The 9833-nt window shown below is 38.7% G+C and overlaps 1 long non-coding RNA gene across 1 annotated transcript in view; it reads right to left on the bottom strand.

Moving 5' to 3' along the window:
- Positions 1-364: 364 nt before the first annotated feature.
- The window catches only part of LOC112547230 (uncharacterized), a 112081-nt gene continuing 102612 nt past the window's right edge, over positions 365-9833 (bottom strand). The window contains exons 2-3 of the long non-coding RNA XR_016349468.1: positions 2253-2749; positions 365-422 (exon numbers count right to left, since the gene is read on the bottom strand). This is a non-coding gene — a long non-coding RNA (uncharacterized LOC112547230). The remainder of the gene's footprint in view (positions 423-2252; positions 2750-9833) is intronic.

Below are 9833 nucleotides of genomic sequence, written 5' to 3'. Positions count from 1 at the left end.
TCCTTGTGAAACGAGGCTTACAGGATCGGTCAGCAAAGGCTTCCCCAGCCGACAGATCCGCGTCTACACTGCCGCACTGTGCCGGATCAGCTGATCATCCATACAGTGCAGTGACTGTTTATTTTAACGAAGGGGGGATTATTTAAATTCCCACTTCTTTGTCTATGCCGGGTAAACTAGTTTACATGGCTCCGTCGACGGAGCTATGTAGTCTAGACATACCCTAAATGTATAATTCCACATGCCAGGAGCCACAAGACTGAGTTACCTGATCTAGGACACCCACAGCCATGCTGATGATCTTGTTTCGGTGTAGAGCTTATGCCTATCTCTCTGGTGTTCTGGCAAGTTTTCATGGTGTTGAGTTCCCTCACTGCATTGTCATTACTAGGAAGCCATGAGAGCAAGCAGGAAGGAGGAGACTGTGCCACCATGGGAGAAAAGATCAAAAATTACAATGACAAAGTTGCTTTTTGTAGCTTGTGAACTGAAATTAAATCTTAGTACAATGTGTTTAGAAAATAAGAACTAAAAGGCTAGCATAATACTTAGCATTTCTGTAGAATCTTTAAAATTTTCAAACATTAGACTTCAAGGATTTTACTGTGGGGAAAACTGAGTTATGCAGATATGTAAAGTAACTTCCCCAAAGTCAGACAACATGTCAATGCTAGAATCAGGCATCCAGAATAGATCACGGGGCTTTCGGTGTCATTGTTACATCACTAATGCTGTGTGAAGAATCAGTCAGAATACAACATCCAAAACACAGGTCTATTTTAGTTAATCCCACTTCCCCAAAACAACAAGAGAAAATAAAATAACGAATATAAGTATTGAAATAATTCATTGACCAACATGCAGAAAGCACTGATAGAGCTATTTGCTTATGACTGCATTGTGTTTTGCAGTGTAGTATATGTAGACACACAATACTCAGTATACAGCCAAAAATACCAACACAACATGACCAGCTCAGAAGACTCTGACATTTTTTAAATAAAAACCACTGTTACACATTTTACTTCAGTTTTCCCCCTTCCCTCCCTGACTGCAGTCTGCAAGATGTAGAAAGATGGAATAGAAGGGATTTTATTTGGCGCTATGAACACAATACTGCACGGGTATCTCACAGAGCCAGGATAAAGGGCTGCTAAAGTGAAATAGAGAAATTAAGTCAGTAGCTTGTATGAGAAGGATTATTCATTTGCAGAAGCTAAAAAACTTTATATGGGGCCTTGATCTTGCAAGTTACTCCCCGTGAGCAGGCCTACACAGAGCTCCATTCACTTCAGTGGGGCCCTGCTGCGCAGAATAATTTGTTGGGCTAGGACATAGTATGTATTTGTCAAATGGTAAGCCTAAGTCAAAAAGGAATTAAAGGATGTAAGTGATAAGTTGATTTACTGCTTTATTTTTTAGTTTTAGCACGTACAAGTGCTTCATGCTCCCTGACTGGTGCCAGACAGCTATTATAGCTAGGTGGTAGCTAAATACTGCTTTCATCTTCTCTCATGTTTTTGTTGCCCTAATTATTTCCCCAAAATGTTAAGGTCAATCTCCAACCCTGTTCTTTTGACAGAGGAGGCCACTTGGTATCTAACCTTTGAAAGATGGAACTGATCAGTCCTACATATTGACGACAAGTGCACAGAAGTTAAATAATTTATTTTAAAAATAAAATATACAGTGAAAAGGTGCCTTACTTGGCAATTCAAGCAGATTCTAAACTGATACATTGCCTACTTTCTTTTATATTACTTAGTGAAGGGTACAGCAAGACAGAAAAATGCTTCAAATATAAAGGGGCAGCAGGCAATTGAGCAGAGAACTTAACCCAACACCTCCAAAGATGATTTTTCCTTCCCTGCCACTGGCTCTTCACCAGAACATCTAGCCATCAGTGTGAAGACTAGCATCCAATTTCCAAGGACTTGTTTGAGGTAGCTTACAAGACAGATTTCACTCTCAGTTACACAGGTATAAATCTACAGTAACTCTACTGACTGGTCTTTCGTCTCTTGAACTTTTATAAAAGCTCTTCTGAGGCTCACTCACCATGTTAACTTCTTTCAGACCCACAAGCTGCACCTATCATGCTTGACTTTAAAAAAAGAGGGGGACCATGGAGGCACAGAATCATGTTTAGAGTATGTGGCATCCTGTTTTGCACACATTTTCCCCTTGTGCTGCATTGCAAGTGTAGAAAACAATAAAAAGTTTTAAAGCTGTTTCCAGGCATGGAGTATTACCTGGCTTGCAAAAGAAGACTGTCTGCACAACAGCTTGACCCAGCTCAAGTGTAGCTTGGAACAAACTGACAGAGTAAGCAGTAGAGGCCAGAACTGAAAGGTTTCCTGTTCCAGCGGTGAAGCTCCAAATTCACTGCTGTATAGAGCAGCCTTGCAAAGATACAGGAGTTGCTGCCTGTGAAGAGTAGTGACGAGATGAGTTTGGGCATTTTTCATTGCAAGCTGTTCAGTGAATTAATCATGCATTAGCATTCCTCTCTCCTGAATAGAACTGCAAAAGAATGGTTTGCCTCTTGTTGGAGATTAGAACAGGGAGAACTTCCTTTTTGGAAGCTCTGCTGCTTTGGGGAGTCTGATGGGAAAATTGTCTTTGACCAATCCCATAACAGTCCAAGGAGACTGGAGCTTAGTGGCCTGTCTGTCCGGATGATTCCTGAGTGGTGCAAAGCTCTTCCAGGGATATGCAGAGAGCCAGCTGTTTGTCCTTGGGCAGTGATCTGTAAACCACAGCAAGGGTTTGATTTTTATTGTGCACTATTTTCCCAAAATCAGTTTCCAACAGCATTTCAGACTTCAGTTAAAACAACCCAAGAGGATATAAACTCACACAACGTGTTGTGCTAGCCCACCTAATGAAATCTCTGTCTCTTGCCACTTGATAGGCTATTTAAGACATACCATTAGAAACAATAAGGGACTGGGAACCAATGAAGTGCTGTTTTAGTTTACAAATTTGGCCATGTTGCCCTTATTCATCAGTATTTTAATGTATTTTAATGTTAAATGTAAAAAATGTAACCAAATTCACCCCTCAAATTTGTACGTCTTACCTACAGTAGTCTCCTTAGTTACAAAATTAAATGTCAATTGCAAGTTCTGAATTAAGGATAAACATTTTTCAGACTATATCTACTAGCTGCAGATAAACAAACAAACAAACAAAAAACCTGCCAGATTCTCAATGTCATCAAACAAAATTGTGTTTCTAAGCAGTATGTACACAAACAGTGAAAAGTAAAAAAATGCCTTTTTTCATGAAAATGATCATACTCCTGAAAATGTGTACATCATCCAGAATGACACTGTTGTCTCAGAGCATCACTGTATGCACCATTGGTACCTCCTTGTTGCTGGCTATGGCAGGCAGCTTTTTCCTCATTAAACATCCCCTGCTAAAGACTACTCCCTCTCTCCAGCAGCCTGCCTCATCCTGAGACTTGTCTCTCTGGCCAGGTCAGTTTAAATCGCTCTCCTTCTGGGGAACTCCAGGACCAAAAGGCATTCCCGCAAATAAACTGAATTTATAGGAAATAGGGAATGACTTCCTTTCAGGGTGTGTCAGAATCTGGACTTTCCTTCCTTTACAGAGTGGCTTTCGGACAGCAGTCATCTGGGAAGATCTTTCCTTCAGTCAATACCTTCCTCAGAAGATGAAGGTCTGTTCTTTTCTTTGGTCTGCAAGTGAGCTGGTCTGCTCTCCTTTTAAACTCATCCTCCAGCCTATACAAGTGTGGCAAGTGTGGTAGGATGAGACTGACTGACACCAGAGCAGTTCTTTATCCCCTTATTCTTCAGTGTGGCATTTATATAACCCATCACAGTACACGCGCACACACACACACACCTCTACTGTAAGCTCTTGCTCTAAAAGCCAGAACAGGATATAGTATGTAATGTTTTAATCAGTTGTATGAATGATCAAGCAGTGTTGAGTGCAATAAATAGGAATGATATGTCCTGGTCATCAGTAGAGCTGATCAAATATGTGTCAAATCAAATTTGGACAAAAATCAGGAAAAAAATGTTCATCCCCCACTCCTTTGTTGTGTCACATAGCAAAAAAATTATCAGGTGTTCAAATACAATGGAGCTATACATTATAGAAATACCTAGATAGATCTGCCTTCATGTGGACACACAATGCATTGTTTATCACCCATTCTATGCTACAAAAAACGAATACCCAACCAGCCATAATCTAATGATATGGGCCAAAAACTGCTCCCATTATACTGGAGTCACTCCATGTTGCAGTTGCACTGATGTAGCTGAGATCAGCATTTTGTCCTCCTGACACAGATCTCACACAATGAATAGGTTATGTAGTCTTCGCTACAGGAAATATAAAAATCATTTACAGATAAATAACAACAAATAAGGTAATGGTTGAAGTCAGTGAAGTTTTGCCATTGACATCAATAGAGTCAAGATTTCGCTAAACGCGTATGTAAAGATCATTAGAATCTGATATTATTAAGACACTTATTAGGGATATAAAGTAATTCCTGTGAAAATCTACAGAATTATCACAACCAAACACTTGTCTCTGTTTTTAAAATCATCTTCTAGAATTCTAGGACAGGCAGACAAACCTTTATTCAATGTTATAGGATGTTCAAAAATCATGCAGAAAGGTTACAATCTTCTATTAAATAATACAGCACCTTTCCATAAAGGAATGTAAAGGAATAATAAACCTTTCTTTCTGTTAATGTCTTGGTTGAGGTCGAAGAACATGGTATACAGCCAAGTCTCTGTTATTTGCTTTGGATGGCCAGTTTTGCAGCTGAGCCCATACGATTTCTCCTTATAGTTTTTAGACATTTGAATTTTCAGTGGTGGATGGACAATTTCATTTGTCAAAACTTTCCTTACACATAATAACAAAACTGCATGGATGGCAAACTTGTTATATGACCCTTCAAATTAAATAGCCCTATATCATATCAGTTCTTTAGCTGAAATAACCTGCTGGGCAGTGCATATGCAAAGACCCTGTGGGGGGAGGAGGAGAAGAGAGATAGAGAGAGAGAGAGAGAGAGAGAGAGAGAGAGAGAAAACATATAACTATCGAGACTGTCCAGCATAGAAAATTTGCCTTGGTGCATGTTATAGGCTCAGAAAAGAAAATAATCATCAGCAGAAAAAACTCTGCTTTTTAAAAATAAACAGACATTGAAAACTTCCTCTATTATCTTTTTTTCTCATTTAACTTTTGTGTGTGATGATTTTTTAAATTAAATTCAGTTTACATGGTCAACAGCATGAAGTAACTGTCTCATTGCTGTCAGAAAATTTCATAGAAGCTCAGATAATATCATTCTGATTTTGACCATATTTTACATTTTCATTAACTTTTAACCTTCAGTGTTCTACTTTGTGTTTTTGTCCTGACATTTTCTACAACTTTCTCTTCTATTCCATGTACCACGGATACCAGAGAAAAATGTATTTCATATAGACAGAGAACAATAATGTTACAGCACGGACAAAATAAACACTCTGATGAACTCTAACCAAAGAAATTATGTCTCCATATTAGCACTCTTTCTTGCATTGGTAAAGCCTGTTTCTTTGTGCTGCATATAATAATTATCAATAGAATAGAGCTGTGAAGACAAATAGGATGCTTGTTCTCCCTATTTGCATGTCTATTTCCTCAAGGCTGTTCCAAAATATAACTGTTTATTAAAGTTACTTTAGTTCTGGGAACAAAAACATGGTTTATGTCTGCTGGTGTGCATCTTCTCTACACTGAGCTGTGGAAGAAGGAACTGACGATGGTTTTCCTTAACTTAAGCCTTTTGTTTCTTTCTAAACGCACAGTCATACCTCAACACCACCAATCACCACAGTCTTTTCTAAGGAGAAGCAGGAGAGTATTCCGAAGTCAATGAATTAGTCATATCAGGTGGCCAGTCTGACCCCATCATAAGTCTCCTTGCAATGAACAGGGACGATTATGGGAGGAGTATCAGAAAATGTGTGTTAAATGAGATGCAAATATGAGCAACTTTTTATGCACGAATAGTCTCCTACAGGTCAGTTGAAATACTCACATGCATAAAGTTACTCATATGTTAACAGGGTTGTGTCCTTTGTCTGTCATGTTCTTTCAGCAGCTGCCAGGCTTCATTTATATCTATTTGTCTCTACATGATTTTAATCAGCAGATTAAATTGAATTGTGCAGTTAAATTAGTTTACCTTATTTTCATAGGTTTAAACTATCAGGAAATTTAAGAGAGAAGAAGAGATATTTTTCTCAATGTTATTTTCTTGTGTGATTAGTAGAAAAAGGTTCCTTAATTATGCTTTCATTCTATATTTTTAAAGTAACCAGATATTCTAACTCTAAACCTATGCTAAGCAAACATATTCTATTATTTTTAGAAAAAGGTGACAGAGTCACATGAATGGAAATTGAAGTTATATAACTATCCACTGAACAGCTATGGTCCTAAAGTGCAATTGAAATCCTCCATATGTCTCCCACCCAATGCTCCTCAACTATGATTTGAAAGAACCATTCCTAAGGGTAAGTTCGGAATTCAGTCTCCACACTCTTATTTCTTGGCCTTTTTGTTGAAATTATCCACACTTGTAATGCAGTGGCCTGAAATCGGTGTAGCTCCATTGTTTTCTGTGGTTTCTTCTTATTTATACTCATGTATGTGAGATCAGGATTGCTAGTAGGTCAGCAACAGTATTGTAAAGGTCATCAAAAAGTTGACAAATGGTCAAATACTTTTGGCCATTACTAACCACAGCTGGATTTAAAGCAGTTGCCCAGAGATAAATGGCCCATGCCCAACTCTTCTGAAATAGTCAGTCTCTCAGACAATATAGTCATAGAAGTACTCTATTAATTTACATTAAAATTACACCAAAGAAATCCACCTTTTATAAAGAAATAAGCAAAGGTTGGCATTTTGCCAGTTTTAAGAATTGGTAATTCTGCAAGTATATGCCAAAAGCAAAAATTTGAAAGATTACATTGACATTTGCAATATGACTGCATATTTGATTTACCATTTAAAATAAATTTTGAAGGATGAAAGCAGCCCAGTGTCAAGGGAACTCCTAAAAACAGCTGCTGGGTCATATGCTAGATAGAGGTATTTTCCTATAGTTAGAGTGGAATTCTCGTACACACTGTTTCAGTAGTGCGTCTCACAAAAGCCAAGATTTATTCAAAATGGTAAATCATGTTTATATTTACAACTGATTTACTATGCTGAATAGGTATTTATAGATAAAAGATGTCTGGCCCTGTAGGAATAAGTGCTTGAAGCAACATCCTCTGAGCCATGTGGGATCGCTCATCTATTTAAGGGTATGTGCAAGTTTTGCATTTTTAGATGGAATCCAGACGTCCTGTAGATCTTATTCGTCATGAACTTGACCTTGCAAGGTGGTGAACAATGGGAGGAGAGGTTTAGAATTGCTGAGCACCATTGCTCAGCAACACACAGTGGAGGCTCAGAAGCTGCCCACGGTGTAATGGGGAGGGGAGGGCTATATTTGTGACAGGTCTACTCTACCTCACTTCTGCTCAGAAATAAGCATTTGCCTGGATACAGTTCAGGAAAGGCTAGTAGATCTGTACTTGTGTGTGATCCCATCCATTTAAATTAGGTGTTCAGCATTGCTCTATAAGATAACATATCTCACACCCTTAAGCACTTCTAGTTAGGATGTGGGGACAGGCAGGAATTCACTATTTTAAAACATAGCACAAAAGCCAGCTGAAAGAAAGCCTAGCCATAGTCCAAGACCAGCTGGTAGAGGAAGCCAATTATTATCTTTTAAAACACATACATATTGGCGGACAAGGTTGCCCATCACCATTTTAAGCTGTATACCTTGCACACTTGGCAGCGGGGTTGGGGGGGCAATGGACTTGCTGGGCCCCTGAGCAAAGGGGTGGGGCTCAGCTCCATAGTCACAGAAGGGGTTAGGCCTTGGGTGGAAAGGGCAGGGCCGAGGAAGTCATCCCTCAGCACTGCTCAGAATGCATTGCGCGCCCACCCCCTTTGGTAATCCCTAGTTCTTATATTATGGGAACAAGTAAATAACTTTTTTAATTCACTTTCTCCATATCTGTCATGAAATTATAGACCTCTATAATATCCCCCCTTAGTGTCCTTTTTTCTAAGATGGAAAATCCCTGTCTTTTTAATTTCTCTTCATATGGCACCTGTTCCAAACCCCTATACATTTTGTTGACCTTTTCTGAACTGTTTCCAATGTCAAAATATCTTTTTTGAGATGAGTTGACTACATTTGTATGCATTTTTCAAGATGTGGGCGTACCATGGATTTATACTGAGGCAATAAAATATCCTCTGTCTTATTCTCTATCCCGTTCTTAATGATTCCTAAAATTCTGTTTGCTTTTTTGAAAATGAGGCATGGTGATGAATATCGCAGTGCCTCATTTGCGTACTTAATGAGACGCCATTTTGTGCAATAGCCCCCTCTTGCGCAAGAGCCGTTCTGCCGCTTATTTCAGTCTACACTGCTGTTTCTTGCGCAAAAATGGTGGCTCATTAAGTATGCAAATGAGGCGTGGTGATATTCCTCGCCACACCTCATTTACATATCTTCTTGCACAATGTAGACATAGCCTCTAGGTTTTGCTAAGTCTTTCACCACAAGGAAACAATATTTTGGGAAGACTGCAAATATACTTCCCATAGAAGAAGCTCTGACTTTCTCTTTTTATAACTCTGATTTCAAATGAAACATCTCTTTGTGGAAAGTTGAGAAGGGCTGGTTCAGGGAACAGTTTTGTTCCATGCAAATCAGTTATTATACGTACAATGATAAATGCCAGTTAAGAACTATTTGTAACTTAGCCTTACTGCTAGAATTGGCATTTGGGCTTTGTTAGCACCCCATATTTTGCAGATGGAATTATCAGAATTATTGTGAACCCACAGTTTTATCTAGGGGAAATCGATTGAAATGTGTATTCACTACCTGCTTACAGGCAAGGAACATTGATTACCAAGTGGCTAGTTAGACCTTTGGGGTACTACTTCAATAAGGGGAGATTCTTCAAAAGCTTAGAGGGTAATTAACTCCTAGTTGTGGGTAGCCCAGTGGGCGGAAAAGCATGGAATGGACTAACGTCTAAGGTGTCTCTTTGAAAAGCTCCCCTTTAGTAATCATTAATTGCACTCAGAGATAACATCAGAACTGTTCCATTAATTACCTCCACAAAGTGGGGACCAGGCCCTCGATCATTAACTTGATATCATAGACATGGGGCCAATGTAATTATCACAATATGTAAATATGTGCTGACAGATTTTTCGAATACTTTGAACTCCCACCTTCCAATCCCTTACATTATGCATGCATGCTAAGTTGGCAAATTCCTTATAAAGCTAAATCGTTCAGAACTCCAGGACTGTGATCATGCATATGCAACCACCTCTTTCCTGAAGAAAATTACCATAGTTCTGTTCATGTTTTCCAAAAACAACTATTTGATACAGACTATGGAGTAGTCTGCAGAATTTCACCCTACAACAAATATGCTTTTTGTCTAAGATCTTATACAGTCCTCCAAGTTTTAACTTGAGTGAAATTTTTAGGCTGAAGAACCAGAAAGCTGGAAACCTTTCAGGTTAAGGGAGGGGAGGAGAGAAAAGGATTATAAATTAAATGGCTTGCACAATCTAAACTATAGTGTCATGATCAGAGATGCTATAATATTATTGCTGTGGGTTTATATGATCCTTTATACAATCTTTTTTTCTCCACAGCATACTGTTTTCAACAAACAAAATGG

This window comes from Pelodiscus sinensis, chromosome 4 (genome assembly GCF_052426305.1).
Source record: "Pelodiscus sinensis isolate ZL-2025 chromosome 4, ASM5242630v1, whole genome shotgun sequence".
Lineage (NCBI taxonomy): Eukaryota > Metazoa > Chordata > Testudines > Trionychidae > Pelodiscus > Pelodiscus sinensis.
This window is presented reverse-complemented; position numbering and strand designations above follow the sequence as displayed.